We start from the raw sequence: 17,225 nt of genomic DNA, 5'->3' as shown, positions 1-17,225 counted from the left end.
TTTAAACAGAACAAGAAATTGGTGAACAAAAGAATGAAGCCATGAATAAGCAAATGTTTATTCACCATTTTCATTACATTTATTTGTAGTACTGCAACCTAAAGTTTGTAATGTCTGAGAATATCTGATTGTAAGCAATTACCCCAACCCCATGTAAGTTAACAGTGTTATAACAGGTACGTCTCCTTATATGTGAATTTGTTCAAAGTTTCTCAATTATATTTTAAAAATCTCTTATTTTAGAAAGCATTCTCAATTGCTTTACTTTGAATAAGATAATACTGTTTAGAAGACAAATCATTGCCAAGTTTTACATCTATAAGTAGGTTACCTGATGAAACGGATTGAAAAACTGAAGGCAAATATTGAATGGTAGATTATTCCCAGGTATCTGACTTCATCTTTTTACTTGCTAGGTGTCATTGTTAATGATAATTTAAAAAGTCACACATACCTACATATCCACATATACAAAACAGTAAGCAGTCATGCTGTTGAATTCACAAATATACACTAAAAGACAAGGGGAAAAATATAAACAACAGCTTTCTTACTAGCAAGCAGAGTGTGGCGTGAGGTCAAATTTTTATGATGAATAGCATACATATTCACAAAGTAATTTATCTCAACTTAGGTAGCTGGAAATGGAGTTGATGTGTTCTGAAAAAAGCTTCTAGATGACATTAAAAAAAGGGGTTCTTATGACAAAGAAAAAAATTGCCTCAAAGTAGCTTGCAAAGAGATTGAATAAAATCATTTCATGAAATGTGAGAGTAAAATACATGCCAGCATTTCTAATATTTCTAATGTTTTATATGATATAAATAAGAAATATAAATATTTAATATTTTTATCATAGAAAATTAATGGCATCAATTTCTTATCAAAATCATGCATAGAATTGATTATATATATCTGCTAAAGTCCTAAAATGTTGTGTATACATGTTGGCCTAAAACATTTTTGAGGGCTCACAGGCATATTTTCTTTTGGGAAAATGGAAACTGCCTAATACGTAAGATGATTTTATATTTCAGTACCCATGCTGCATTTTACAAGCGGTTAGGGAAACACATGTCTATTTTTTTTCAAAATCGAATAATCTGTGTGTGCACCATGCTACCTTGAATATCAGATTATCAGATTTACCATCCCTATTAGGGACATAAATGTTCCAGAAGAACATAAGAGCAAATTTTTAGAAAGATTAATATAGAATCTAACGATTGAAGGGATAAGATGATTTACATTAAATCTGTTTCCGGGATATCCTAGTTGGGAAATCAACCTAAATACCTGAAAACTTAAATAATCCAAGACAGTATGCATTTGCTTAACAGACTTTTTCTCCATAATTTGTCTGTGTTTAGTAAGATAAAAGAAAGACTTGCGGCCGGGCGCTGTCGCTCACGCCTGTAATCCCAGCACTTTGAGAGGCCGAGGCGGCGGTTCACCTGAGGTCGGGAGTTCAAGACCAGCCTGACCAACATGGAGAAACATCATCTCCACTAAAAGGCGGAGGTTGCGGTGAGCCAAGATCTCGCCATCGTACTCCAGCCTGGGCAACAAGAGCGAAATTCCGTCAAAAAAAAAAAGAAAAAAGAAAAAGAAAGAAAGAAGGAAAGAAAGAAACTTGCTACCCCTCAGTAAACAAGTTATATTTCCTTCATAACTTTCATCCTATAAGGCAATAAGCAAATATTAAGAACGTATCATGTGCCAAGTAAGTAAGTACTCTGTCAAAACAAGTTAGATTCAGAGTGCGCTGGAATGATTTGGACAGAAGGGAACTTGAGATAGGCTAGATAAGATGGAAACTTTTCTTCCACAGGCAGACCTTCCCAGTAGACGAAGTAGAGATGCAAATAATTTAGTGAAGGGTATTATGGAATAAAAAAGTCAATAAATTTATTTAGTGATTACAGCTACGATTTGCTAAGCAATTAATATATGCCAGACATTAACCCAAGACTTTTGCAGATGATAACATGTTTAGATCTTATAACAACCTAGTAAATGTGTTAGGGTGAACAAATCCATTTTATTTTATTTAAATTAAATAGTTAATTTTAATGGATAGCTAAAATTGTTTATATTTATTTCATTCAACATGTTGTTTTGAAGATTGACATATTTATTACCTCACATGCTTATTTTTTTGTGGGAAGAACAGTTTTTTTCGTTTTTTTTTTTTGAGACGGAGTCTCGCTCCATCACCCAGGCAGGAGTGCAGTGTCTTGATCTCGGCTCACTGCCACCTCTGCCTCACGGGTTCAAGCGATTCTCCTGCCTCAGCCTCCTGAGTAGCTGGGACTACAGCTGCACGCCGCCATGTCCTGCTAATTGTTTTGTGTGTTTTAGTAGAGACAGGGTTTCACTATGTTGCCCAGGCTGGTCGCGAACTCCTGAGCTCAGGCAATCCACCCGCTTCGGCCTCCCAAAGTGCTGGAATTACAGGTGTGAGCCACTGCACCCAGCCAAGTGAAGAATACTTAAAATCTACTCTCAGCAATTTTCAAGAGTATAATACATTGTTATGAACTACCTGTAGAGTCAACATGTATAATAGATCTCTCAAACTTATTTCTGCTGTCTAAATGAAATTTTGTATTCTTTGATCAATATCTCTGCAAGCCCCACACCCTCCTCCCAGTCTCTGGTAACCACTACTTCTATGAGCCCAACTTTTTAGATACCACCTATAATAAGTGAGATCATATGCTATTTGGCTTTCTGTGCCTGGCTTATTGCACTTAGCAAAAGTTCCTCCAGGATTATCCATGTTGTCACAATGATAGATTTTCTTCTTTTATGTCTCAATTATATTCTATTGTGTGTGTGTGTGTGTGTGTGACCACATTTTCATTATGCATTCATTTGTTGATGGACATTTAGGTTGAATCCATATCTTGGCTATTGTGAACAATGCTGCAATGAACACGGGAGTGCAGATATCTTTTCAATATAGTGATTTCATTTCTTTGGCATACATACTCAGTAATGGGATTGCTGGATCCATACTGAATTTAAAGATGTAGAAAACAAGCCATAAATATTTATGTCCCCCAATATCCAAAAGTTAATCAATGGCCAAATCAGCTTAATTTGTCTGTTTTGTTTTTACTATCAAACTTAATACATTCACCAATGCTCTTTTATATAGTTGTAGCCATTTCTTGAAGATTATAATGTTTAGTAGTTTAGATTGTTATGTAGACATGTGGTGATTAAAGTAACTCCCGCAATTAATTTAACAAATTTTAGTTGTTATCATGTACTACACTTTTACATACTATTTCCCTCAAAAATGTTGAAAAGCCTTTCTTAAAGCCTTTTTAGCAGTGCCTATTATATTTATTCGCGTTACTGTTTCATCAATTGCTTTAGTTTAGTGACAGTTTCGTGTAGTTCATTTACTGGATTCAAGATACAGTCCAGTTACTTGAGGAGCACAAAAGTTAATGACTTCTGAAAGTGCATGAATTGCTTCTACTCACTGATGCATCCCAAACGTTCAGATCTTGTTTCCTAAATCAGGGGTTCTATTCCTTAAAGTTCCTTGGAGGATACTATCAGAATGAAAAGACTCAAAATAGAAGTCTTCCAGAACACAATGTTGTGGTTTTAAACTTAAAAGTATTGCCAGTATAACGTTAGTGTCTACTGAGGTGGTCACACTAATTCCAGCAGGTCTCATTCTGAGAACTGCATAGGCTTTGTGTATGGTATGCCAAAATAACTTTCAGATTGAGTCCATCAATTATTTTTCTAAAAAAAAAAAAACAACCCAGAGTTTTTGAAAAACCTACTTAGTGATTTGGAAAAATGTTGACTGTCACATTGAAAATCATGTTCCTGGAATCCCTAAATATTATTACCAAAACCATCGGCCACAGAGCTGCCTTCTACTTTTTCCCCAACCCTCCAAATTAATTCCGAGTGTATCTGTTCTTAATATTCAGGTTATACTTAATATTCCATCTGAATATTTTATTTTAAACATGTTTTATGCTAAAAATTTACACATATATTTATAATGTTCTTTCTTTGGGGATATGAGGATTCTACTGCTGATCTGTATTTTTTAGTACTTCAGTGTGTACAGTAATAGGGTTGAGCAATTTATTCATGTCCCAGCCAATTTCCAAGTATCCACAAACATTTCATTGGCAAACTATTCACATCCACTCATCAGAGTTTGTAATGTAAACTGTTTCTAAAAAATACTTTTCTCACTCTTTCAGAGAAGGAAATCAGTGTATTTTAAAACATAAAGCTAATAAATTCCATCACACAGAAATTAACTTCAATGGGGCTGTAGTTTGAAATACGTTGTAATCCACTGAAGGAACTCGGGTAAAACTACTAGGTTAGCTAACATTTATTTTTTATTTTTATCTTTAAGAGACAAGATCTCTCTCTGGCACCCAGGCTGAAGTGCAGTGGCATGATCATAGCTCACTCTAACCTTGAATTCCTGGGCTCAGATGATTCTCCCACCTGCACCTCCAGAGTAGCTGGGACAAGTGAACAGCACGCCCTGCTAATTTTCTTTTTATTTTTCGTAGAGACAGGGTCTTGCTATGTTTCCCAAGTTGGTCTAGAACTCCGGGCCTCAAGCAGTCCTCCCGCCTCAGCCTCCCAAAGTGCTGGGATTACAAGTGTGAGCCATCATGCCTGGTCTAGCTAACATTTTTCTTTTTTATTTTTTTGAGACTCACTTTGCATCCATGGACTTATGGAGACATTTTGAATCCAGATGTCAGAGCGATTTTTTTGTTTGTTTTGGTTTGTTTTTCAATATCAATAGAATCTTCTGTAAGCAAAAGAAAGCAAGGACTTCCTTAATAATTTCTGTATTTTTATCTTGGCAATTCCTCGCTCTCCTCATGCCAGCATAGTCCAAAGTTGATACTTGCTTAAGATTATTCAGGTACTTAAATGTTTAAACTTGATAGTTTTTAATGCATCTATAAATTTAAACATAATTCTGGAAAGCTTCATTTTCTATAATTAAAATTGATAATCTATCTTATTTTGAATGTATTTCTGTCTTGGGTATCTTTTCCTAATTAAAATTTAAACTCTTATTTTACAATGAGACGTTACCTGATTTATTTTTAATTAAGCAAATAAAACAAGACAATCCCTGAAAAACCTATGAAGAATTACCTTTTTAAAAATATAACAAATCCGTGTGATGAAAACTGTCTTTTTACATCACCACTACACATAAAGTTTCTTTTTCATTTTTTTATGTAATCACTATTAATAAAATCATCCATGTAGGACCAAAGGCAATTATTGTTAACACCTATAGCAAAGCATAGACAAAATTGATTTTTTTTTGTTTTTGTTTTTGTTTTGTCTTCTTTTTTTTTTTCTGTAGCATGGTAAAACCAACTATCTTTTTATTTATTTATTTATTTATTTATTTTTTCTTATTATACTTTAGGTTTTAGGGTACATGTGCACAATGTGCAGGTTTGTTACATATGTATCCATGTGCCATGTTGTTTTGCTGCACCCATTAACTCGTCATTTAGCATTAGGTATATCTCCTAATGCTGTCACTCCCCCCTCCCCCCAACCCACAACAGTCCCCGGAGTATGATGTTCCCCTTCCTGTGTCCATGAGTTCTCATTGTTCAGTTCCCACCTATGAGTGAGAACATGTGGTGTTTGGTTTTCTGTCTTTTCGATACTTTACTGAGAATGATGGTTTCCAGCTTCATTCATGTCCCTACAAAGGATATGAACTCATCATTTATTATGGCTGCATAGTATTCCATGGTGTATATGTGCCACATTTTCTTAATCTATCGTTGTTGGACATTTGGGTTGGATTCAACTCTTTGCTATTGTGAATAGTGCCGGAATAAACATACGTGTGCATGTGTCTTTATAGTAGCATGATTTATAGTCCTTTGGGTCTATACCCAGTAATGGGAGGGCTGGGTCAAATGGTATTTCTAGTTCTAGATCCCTGAGGAATCGCCACACTGACTTCCACAATGGTTGAACTAGTTTCCAGTCCCACCAACAGTGTAAAAGTGTTCCTATTTCTCCACATCCTCTCCAGCACCTGTTGTTTCCTGACTTTTTAATGATGGCCATTCTAACTGGTTTGAGATGGTATTTCACTGTGGTTTTGATTTGCATTTCTCTGATGGCCAGTGATGCTGAGCATTTTTTCATGTGTCTTTTGGCTGCATAAATGTCTTCTTTTGAGAAGTGTCTGTTCATGTCCTTCGCCCACTTTTTGATGGGGTTGTTTGTTTTTTTCTTGTAAATTTGTTTGAGTTCATTGTAGATTCTGGATATTAGCCCTTTGTCAGATGAGTAGGTTGCGAAAATTTTCTCCCATTCTGTAGGTTGCCTGTTCACTCTGATGGTAGTTTCTTTTGCTGTGCAGAAGCTCTTTAGTTTAATTAGATCCCATTTGTCAATTTTGGCTTTTGTTGCCATTGCTTTTGGTGTTTTAGACATGAAGTCCTTGCCCACGCCTATGTCCTGAATGGTATTGCCTAGGTTTTCTTGTAGGATTTTAATGGTTTTAGGTCTAACATTTAAGTCTTTAATCCATCTTGAATTAATTTGTGTATAAGGTGTAAGGAAGGTATCCAGTTTCAGCTTTCTACATATGGCTAGCCAGTTTTCCCAGCACCAGTTGTTAAATAGGGAAACCTTTCCCCATTGCTTGTTTTTGTCAGGTTTGTCAAAGATCAGATAGCTGTAGATATGCAGCATCATTTCTGAGGACTCTGTTTTGTTCCATTGATCTATGTCTCTGTTTTGGTACCAGTACCATGCTGTTTTGGTTACTGTAGCCTTGTAGTATAGTTTGAAGTCAGGTAGCGTGATGCCTCCAGCTTTGTTCTTTTGGCTTAGGATTGACTTGGCGATGCAGGCTCTTTTTTGGTTCCATATGAACTTTAAAGTAGTTTTTTTCCAATTCTGTGAAGAAAGTCATTGGTAGCTTGATGGGGATGGCATTGAATCTATAAATTACCTTGGGCAGTATGGCCATTTTCACGATATTGATTCTTCCAACCCATGAGCATGGAATGTTCTTACATTTGTTTTTATGCTCTTTTATTTCATTGAGCAGTGGTTTGTAGTTCTCCTTGAAGAGGTCCTTCACATCCCTTGTAAGTTGGATTCCTAGGTATTTTATTCTCTTTGAAGCAATTGTGAATGGGAGTTCACTCATGATTTGGCTCTCTGTTTGTCTGTGATTGGTGTACAAGAATGCTTGTGATTTTTGTACATCGATTTTGTATCCTGAGACTTTGCTGAAGTTGCTAATCAGCTTAAGGAGATTTTGGGCTGAGACAATGGGGTTTTCTAGATATACAATCATTTCATCTGCAAACAGGGACAATTTGACTTCCTCTTTTCCTAATTGAATACCCTTTATTTCCTTCTCCTGCCTGATTGCACTGGCCAGAACTTCCAGCACTATGTTGAATAGGAGTGGTGAGAGAGGGCATCCCTGTCTTGTGCCCGTTTTCTAAGGGAATGCTTACAGTTTTTGCCCATTCAGTATGATATTGGCTGTGGGTTTGTCATAGATAGCTGTTATTATTTTGAGATACGTCCCATCAATACCTAATTTATTGAGAGTTTTTAGCATGAAGGGTTGTTGAATTTTGTCAAAGGCCTTTTCTGCATCTATTGAGATAATCATGTGGTTTTTGTCTTTGATTCTGTTTATATGCTGGATTACATTTATTGATTTGCGTATGTTGAACGAGCCTTGTATCCCAGGGATGAAGCCCACTCGATCATGGTGGATAAGCTTTTTAATGTGTTGCTGGATTTGGTTTGCCAGTATTTTATTGAGGATTTTTGCATCAATGTTCATCAAGGATATTGGTCTGAAATTCTCTTTTTTGGTTATGTCTCTGCCAGGCTTTGGTATCAGGACGATGCTGGCTTCATAAAATGTGTTAGGGAGGATTTCCTCTTTTTCTATTGATTGGAATAGTTTCAGAAGGAATGGTACCAGTTCCTCTTTGTACCTCTGGTAGAATTCGGCTGTGTGTCTGTCCATCAGGTCCTGGACTCTTTTTGTTTGGTAAACTATTGATTATTGCCACAATTTCAGAACCTGTTATTGGTCTATTCAGAGATTCAACTTCTTCCTGGTTTAGTCTTGGGAGGGTGTATTTGTCGAGGAATTTATCCATTTCTTCTAGATTTTCTAGTTTATTTGCATAGAGGTGTTTGTAGTATTCTCTGATGGTAGATTGTATTTCTGTGGGATCGGTGGTTATATCCCCTTTTTCATTTTTTATTGCATCTGTTTGATTCTTCTCTCTTTTCTTCTTTATTAGTCTTGCTAACGGCCTATCAATTTTGTTGATCTTTTCAAAAAACTAGCTCCTGGATTCACTAATTTTTGAAGGGTTTTTTGTGTCTCTATTTCCTTCGGTTCTGCTCTGAATTTAGTTATTTCTAGCCTTCTGCTAGCTTTTGAATGTGTTTGCTCTTGCTTTTCTAGTTCTTTTAATTTTGATGTTAGTTTGTCAATTTTGGATCTTTCCTGCTTTCTCTTGTGGGCATTTAGTGCTATAAATTTCCCTCTACACACTGCTTTGAATGTGTCCCAAAGATTCTGGTATGCTGTGTCTTTGTTCTCTTTGGTTTCAAAGAACATCTTTATTTCTGCCTTCATTTTGTTATGTACCCAGTAGTCATTCAGAAGCAGGTTGTTCAGTTTCCATGTAGTTGAGCGGTTTTGAGTGAGTTTCTTGATCCTGAGTTCTAGTTTGATTGCACTGTGGTCTGAGAGACAGTTTGTTATAATTTCTGTTCTTTTGCATTTGCTGAGGAGAGCTTTACTTCCAACTATGTGGTCAATTTTGGAATAGGTGTGGTGTGGTGCTGAAAAAAATGTATATTCTGTTGATTTGGGGTGGAGAGTTCTGTAGATGTCTATTAGGTCCCCTTTGTGCAGAGCTGAGTTCAATTCCTGGATATCCTTGTTAACTTTCTGTCTCATTGATCTGTCTAATGTTGACAGTGGGGTGTTACAATCTCCCATTATTATTGTGTGGGAGTTTAAGTCCCTTTTTAGGTGACTCAGGACTTGCTTTATGAATCTGGGTGCTCCTGTGTTGGGTGCATATATATTTAGGATAGTTAGCTCTTCTTGTTGAATTTATCCCTTTACCATTATGTAATGGCCTTCTTTGTCTCTTTTGATCTTTGTTGGTTTAAAGTCTATTTTATCAGAGACTAGGATTGCAACCCCTGCCTTTTTTTGTTTTGCATTTGCTTGATAGATCTTCCTCCATCCCTTTATTTTGAGTCTATGTGTGTCTCTGCACGTGAGATGGGTTTCCTGAATACAGCACACCGATGGGTCCTGACTCCTTATCCAGTTTGCCAGTCTGTGTCTTTTAATTGGAGCATTTAGCCCATTTATATTTAAAGTTAATATTGTTATGTGTGAATCTGATCCTGTCATTATGATGTTAGTTGGTTATTTTGCTCGTTAGTTGATGCAGTTTCTTCCTAGCTTCGATGGTCTTTACAATTTGGCATGTTTTTGCAGTGGCTGGTACCGGTTGTTCCTTTCCATGTTTAGCACTTCCCTCAGGAGCTCTTTTAGGGCAGGCCTGGTGGTGACAAAATCACTCAGCGTTTGCTCGTCTGTAAAGTATTTTATTTCTCCTTCACTTATGAAGCTTAGTTTGGCTGGATATGAAATTCTGGGTTGAAAATTCTTTTCTTTAAGAATGTTGAATATCGGCCCCCACTCTCTTCTGGCTTGTAGAGTTTCTGCCGAGAGATCTGCTGTTAGTCTGATGGGCTTCCCTTTGTAGGTAACCCGACCTTTCTCTCTGGCAGCCCTTAACATTTTTTCCTTCATTTCAACTTTGGTGAATCTGACAATTATGTGTCTTGGAGTTGCTCTTCTCGAGGAGTATCTTTGTGGCATTCTCTGTATTTCCTGAATCTGAATGTTGGCCTGCCTTGCTAGATTGGGGAAGTTCTCCTGGATAATATCTTGCAGAGTGTTTTCCAACTTGGTTCCATTCTCCCCATCATTTTCAGGTACACCAATCAGACGTAGGTTTGGTCTTTTCACATAGTCCCAAATTTCTTGGAGGCTTTGTTCATTTCTTTTCATTCTTTTTTCTCTAAACTTCCTTTCTCACTTCATTTCATTCATTTCATCTTCCATCAGCGATACCCTTTCTTCCAGTTGATCGCATCTGCTACCGAGGCTTCTGCAATCTTCGCGTAGTTCTCGATACTTGGCTTTCAGCTCCATCAGCTCCTTTAAGCCCTTCTCTCCATTGGTTATTCTAGTTATCCATTCGTCTAATTTTTTTTCAAAGTTTTTAACTTCTTTGCTATTGTTTTGAATTTCCTCCCATAGCTCGGAGTAGTTTGATCGTCTGAAGCCTTCTTCTCTCAACTCGTCAAAGTCCTCCTCCGTCCAGCTTTGTTCCGTTGCTGGTGAGGAACTGCGTTCCTTTGGAGGAGGAGAGGTGCTCTGCTTTTTAGAGTTTCCAGTTTTTCTGCTCTGTTTTTTCCCCATCTTTGTGGTTTTATCTACTTTTGGTCTTTGATGATGGTGATGTACAGCTGGGTTTTTGGTGTGGATGTCCTTTCTGTTTGTTAGTTTTCCTTCTACCAGACCAGGACCCTCTGCTGCAGGTCTGTTGGAGTTTACTAGAGGTCCACTCCAGACCCTGTTTGGCTGGGTGTCAGCAGCGGTGGCTATAGAACAGCGGATTTTCGCAAGACCACAAATTCAGCTGTCTGATAGTTCCTCTGGAAGTTTTGTCTCAGAGGAGTACCCGGTGGAGTGAGGTGTCAGTCTGTCCCTACTGGGGGGTGCCTCCCAGTTAGGCTGCTCAGGGGTGAGGGACCCACTTTAGGAGGCAGTCTGTCTGTTCTCAGATCTCCAGCTGCGTGCTAGGAGAACCACTACTCTCTTCAAAGCTGTCAGTCAGACAGGGACATTTAAGTCTGTGGAGGTTCCTGCTGAATTTTTGTTTGTCTGTGCCCTGCCCCCAGAGGTGGAGCCTACAGAGGCAGGCAGGCCTCCTTGAGCTGTGGTGGGCTCCACCCAGTTCGAGCTTCCTGGCTGCTTTGTTTACCTAAGCAAGCCTGGGCAATGGCGGTCGCCCCTCCCCCAGCCTCACTGCCACCTTGCAGTTTGATGTCAGACTGCTGTGCTAGCAATCAGCGAGACTCCGTGGGCATAGGACCCTCCGAGCCAGGTGCGGGACACAATCTCCTAGTGTGCCGTTTTCCAGGCCCGTTGGAAAAGCGCAGTATTAGGGTGGGACTGACCCGATATTCCAGGTGCCGTCTGTTACCCCTTTCTTTGACTAGGAAAGGGAACTCCCTGACCCCTTGCGCTTCCCGAGTGAGGCAATGCCTCGCCCTGCTTCGGCTCGCGCACAGTGCGCTTCACCGACTGTCCTGCACCCACTATTTGGCACTCCCTAGTGAGATGAAACCGGTACCTCAAACAGAAATGCAGAAATCACCCGTCTTCTGTGTCGCTCAGGCTGGGAGCTGTAGACCGGAGCTTTTCCTATTCGGCCATCTTGGCTCCACCCTTTTGGTTTTTTTAAGATCTCACTTCTGTTGCCCAGGCTGGAGTGAAGTGGCGCGCTCTTGGCTCACTGCAACCTCTGGCTCTCGAGTTAAGCGATTCTCCCTCCTCAGCCTCCCGAGTAGCTGGGATTACAGGGGTGTGCCACCATACCCATCTAATTTTTGTATTTTTAGTAGAGATGGGGTTTCGCTATAATGGCCAGGCTGGTCTCGAACTCCTGGCCTCCAGTGTTCCCCCTGCCTTGGCAACCCAAACTGTTGAGATTACAGGTGTGAGCCACTGCGCCCAACCCTGACAAAGATGATTTTACTTTATCTTAACCTTATCCTTATAATGGGGTTTGATAATTACATTTCATATTTTGATCAGTTAAAATTATTTTTGTTAGTAGCGTTAGTATTTTGTACATGAGGAAAAGGTGATATGTAGCCATCAAAGTACAGTTCTCTTTTTAATGGTAAAAGTGGTTATGCAAAATGTAGCAGTTAATGTCTATAAATAGGAGACATAGAATTCTATGTTTCAAGACGAATTTCTGTTAAAATATAGGAAAAAATATATCAACTCATATTCGGTATTTATGTAGATTATGTCATAGTAATCCTATTTTACTTTTGTAATTTAATAAGGGAAAATTTTTTAAAATATTCATTCAGTGAGTAACTTTGAGACTCTACAATACAGTGTAAGATTTAGATACCAATACTACAACCATTTTACTGACAGAAAAATAAAAATCTGGAACAATTTCAGAAATGCTGCCTTTTTATGCTGCTCTCCCCAAAGCAGTGATCCCCAAACCCTGGGTCCCAGACCAATCAGTCCGTGACCTGTTAGGAACCAGGGGGAACAGCAGGAAGTGAGCCCCGGGCACTCCCGAGCTCTGCCTCCTGTCAGATAAGCAGCAGCGTTAGATTCTCCTAGGAGCGGGAATGCTATTGTGACCTGCGCATGCGAGGGATCTAGGTTGTGTGCTCCTTATGAGAATCTAATGATAAATGTAATGTGCTTGAATCATCCCCAAACCATCTCCCCAGCCCAAGTCTGTGAAAAAATTGTCTTCCATGAAACCAGTCCCTGGTGCGAAAAAGGTTGGTGACCACTTCCCTACAGCTTAGGGATAGGTCCAAATATTTTCTCAAGACTCCTTTAAGTAAATACTTTAAAGCATAATTTTCATGAAATCACTGCAAATGTGATATCTGAACTTTGCTTGCTTGCTTGTTTGTTAGCTTTTGAGAATACAATTGTTTTTATTACTTAGAGACTATACACTGAAGGAAATTATAAGAATTTTCATACTTGAAAGGGACAAAAGAATATGCAATAGGAAACAGTAAAAAAAAAATCATGTCAGGGCTTTCAAACTTATCTGCAGAATTCCTTTCAAGTTGCAATCCTTTGAAGGGGAGCCTTTTAGCTCTGCACCCTGTCCTGCTTACACGTAAGCCTTGGTGATGCATCTACCAAACCCTTTATATCTGTAATCATGGGATAGCTTTTCTCCTTCATTGTAAATTTAGGGATAGTAAAAACTGCCTTATTTAACACTGTATCTCTTATATAACCTTATATGTACCACACATACATAGAGTCTATGGGATAAATAAACATTTATACAAATTAAACATGAGATGGATGAATAGATAAATGGATGGATGGATGAATGGATGGATGGGTGCATGGATAAATAAATAAATGGTTGGATGAAGATGTTTATAATTATTTCTATGTAAAATATTTTTAGGGTTAATGACCTCCAAAGTGCTCTTAAAGCTCCAATTACCTAGTTAGTTGCACATAGTACAAAATTCATAGAGGTATACAAAATAGAATGCATAAAGAAAATTGTTTCTCCTATTATGTTAGCTAGCGTCCTAGTTATCCTCCTTCTGTCTTACTGGGGATGCTGTCATTGCGGTTTTCTGTGTATTCTTTCAGATACTTGCTGTACACACATGCGCACACTCATACACATGGCCACGTATATCAGTTCAAATCTGTCAGGAAGGTATGAGAGCATCAATTTCCTCATACCATCAAAAATGCAGTATATATCAAACTTTTGATCTTTGCTAATATGATGGGTGAAAAACTATGAAACTGTGTCTTTTAGTTTGCACTTATCTACTCAGGAATGAGGATGAACATATTTTCAAATATTTAAGAGCAATTTTTGTTACTTTTTCTCGGAATTCAGTTCATTTTCTTTGCAAGTTATAATATTCCTTCTAAAATTGTTTTATAACCAGTTGATAGATGGGAACCAGTCTCTATGTGGTATCAGAAACAGTGTTATCCAGCATATTCAAACCTACCAACTTATTTGATTTATCACTATAGCTGATTGTTTGAGTAGTTCATACATTTATTTACACTATCAAGAAAAATAGTTTCAACATTCTTGACCATATTAAAAAATGCCTTTGCAAAGTCTCTTCCCTGGACAAACTTGTGCTGTTATTTTGCATGATGCAATAATTTTCATCCTTCAAATCTGTTTAATTGTATATCCAAAAAAACCCCTTCTTTGACTATGAAATCCAGACTAGTTCTCTCTCCTTCCCTGGACTCTCTATTTTAGGTACTTTCTGTCTTAACATCTTGTTTATTTCTTCAATAACAATTATTATATCGGGTGATTATGTTATTTTGTCATTTATTTGCTTTTCCCTACAATAGATTGGAAGTTCCATGAGAGTAGTTCCTTGCATGTCTTGTTTACTGTTTTATCTTCACTGCTTGATCCATAGTGTGGCATGAAGTAAACGTTCAACAAATAGGTGCGGAAGGAATAAATGAACATACACATCTAATTTCTGGTGTGTTTATCAAAAATTCAATTGTATACTGCCGGTAGACTGAATTTAATTCAATTGAGTTTTTCCCATGTGTGATAAGAAGGATAGGGAAAGGGACAGATGGAGGATGAGAGGGTAGGAGAGAAGAAGAGAGAAAGTGGTGGGAGGGAGGAGAATGTAGACTCTTCAAGGAGCCTAGGCTTTTTACTGCATTTACTTATTCACAATTTACTGCAAATGAATTTCACAGACACAGAAACTGCGAGCTTAGACACCATCATTGCTCTGAGACAAATGCATCCAGAGTGTATTTGAAGTTCAGATATAATTGATAGATAAATGTGAAGTTGGGAGAAATTTATTAAAAATGATTAATAACTCATAACTTTCAAGGAAGTGAATTGTTAAAAAAATGTACATAATACTTGGGTTACGTACTGTGTTTCTTAGTTAAAATTCAATAATATATGTATTTCAATAGATCATATATGCCAGAAGCCACCTGGGCGTATTGACTATTACATAATAGTGATTATCTTTATCCATCTAGTGTTGGAGGATGGAGGTTGATGTATCAAATTAAATTAATTGAGATCTGAGAATGACATCAATAAATAAAATATTAAGTTTCAGTCTTCCTTTTTGCATATGCACTGCTTTAATCTTTCAGCTATTGATCACCAGTTATGTTTGCAAGGAACATATTTAGGCTTTCCTTTACAGAGAGATTTAGCTTACCCTTTAAACCATGAGTTGGTGCTTTTAGTTTTGGGGATTTAGTTTCTTTAAAGCCCTCTGAGGGAAAGAAGGGTATATATAGTTATATATCTCCAGAGAAATTGAATATCGAAGTCTATATAAAATGTAATTTATCAATGATTATTAACTCCTGCACTTGCCTGTGTCTGCATGTATTTGGTGATGAAGAAAATATAGAAAAGTAGATGGTTAGAATTGGGAACCTAGGAAATAGAAATTGGAGTGTAGATAATCTACAGAACAATGGTATCTTCTTTTATTTCAATTGTCATTTGAAAAATTTTCTTTAAAGAGTAAATAAAATACAACAAATTGGGACTGAATTCAGTAGAATAGACTGAATACTATTAAAACATCAAAAATAAAAGAGTTAAAAATTAACTTTAAGGCGTAGCTTTATGTTCTTACATTTATGGCATGAGTGCAAGGAAAGGCTCAACAGTTATATGCAGCCATTTACTTTATAGTTGAATAGTAAAAAATAACGCAGTGAAAAGTAATACTTCCTAGGGATGTTCTTAGACATGCAACCTGATCAAAAAAGTATAAGACAGGTTGGATAGTATCTCTGGAATCTCCCATTACTACCAACAATGCCTTTTCATCAACCAACGCTGTTTGCCATAGTCTTCTCAATTCTATCTGGACTTCCTGATTTTGATCTTTCCAAGGGAATCCTTTTACACACTGCTCTCAGACTTAGTCATCTAAAGGGTCTTTGATGATCTCCATTGTCTTAAGTTAGAAGTCCTAAGCCTGGCCTACAAGATTCTCTATTTTTTGTCATTTTCCTATTTTTACTTATTTCCTCCACTCTTTGACTGTCCTACTTAGACTTTAAGGCAGTCTCTTAGACCTGGAATGCTGTTTCCCACTTTCTCAACCTACGAGCTTTTGAACCTCCTTTGGGACCCAGACAAAATCTGATCTTTGCTGTGATACATTTCATTAATTCTCTGAGGTGTAATTAGTCTGCCTTTCCTTTGATTCTTCTGTAGCACTTGTAAGAACCTGTATGATAGCAGGTATCATACTGTGTGGTAATTATTTTCCAAATGTCTTTCTCCTCATTCCAGTTATGTGTACTTCAAGGGCCAGGACATTGTATCATTGTGTGTATCTTGTGCTGGAAATATATTAAGCTTCCATAGAGTTCTCAAGTAAATTATTGTGAAACATTTTTAATGCTATGAAGAAAGCATTTTAAATCTCTTTAAGAATACATGTTGACCAGGTGCAGTGGCTCATGCCCGTAATCTCAGCACTTTGGGAGGCAAAGGCAGGCAGATCGCTTGAGCCCAGGAGTTCGAGACCAGCCTGGACAACATGGTGAAACCTCGTCTCTGCAAAAACCACAAAAATTAGCTGTGTGTGGTGGTGGGCACCTGTAATTCCAGCTACTTGGGAGGCTGAGGTGGGAGGATTCACTTGAGGCGGGAGGTAGAGGTTGCAGTGAACTGAGATCACACCACTGCACTTCATCTGGGTGACAGAGTGCGATCTTGTCACACACATGAAAAAATAATACATGTTGAAACTTTGGGAAGGTTTTGAAGCAAGTTTTGATTAAATAGGACTTAGATTTCAGGAGTCAGTTTTATCTTTAATGCACTCAAATTTTTCAGATAATAAAATTATTTAATATACAGTCATACCAATAATATAGACCCTTACAATAGAATAGATAAGTTGGTGTGTATGTGTATGTCCAACAGAGGATTCCTACAGTCACATGTATTTTAGCCATAAAATAGGAAATCGAAATAAGCACCTTTGTCTTAGACTTCAGCACAATAGGTCGAACCTTCATTTTAATGTGACTAGGGACTGCCTAGTCCCTACTGCCTATCTCTACCAAAGGCTGATCTGGAAGTGAAGCCTTTTCTTTTCTTTTTTTTTTTTCTAGCAGATGAATGTTATTGAGTTTATCTGTGGTCTGGTGATGATACCTGTAGAGCAGCTTCATTTTTCAGAGTCATTCAGAAAGCTATCATAAGCTTCTTCCTTCTTGTCAGGCAGAGCAAATCCTGGCATGACAGGATGTACTGGGAGTCTCCGATAGTGGGAACTGACAAAGA

General features: G+C 37.8%; 1 protein-coding gene across 4 annotated transcripts in view; it reads left to right on the top strand.

The window, feature by feature from the left end:
- DMD (dystrophin) overlaps positions 1 to 17,225 on the top strand; it is a 2,284,432-nt gene that overhangs the window by 417,835 nt on the left and 1,849,372 nt on the right. The gene's annotated exons all lie outside the window — the stretch shown is intronic.

This window comes from Symphalangus syndactylus, chromosome X (genome assembly GCF_028878055.3).
Source record: "Symphalangus syndactylus isolate Jambi chromosome X, NHGRI_mSymSyn1-v2.1_pri, whole genome shotgun sequence".
NCBI lineage: Eukaryota > Metazoa > Chordata > Mammalia > Primates > Hylobatidae > Symphalangus > Symphalangus syndactylus.
Note: the sequence above shows the minus strand (reverse complement) of the source record. Positions and strands in the feature narration are given on the sequence as shown.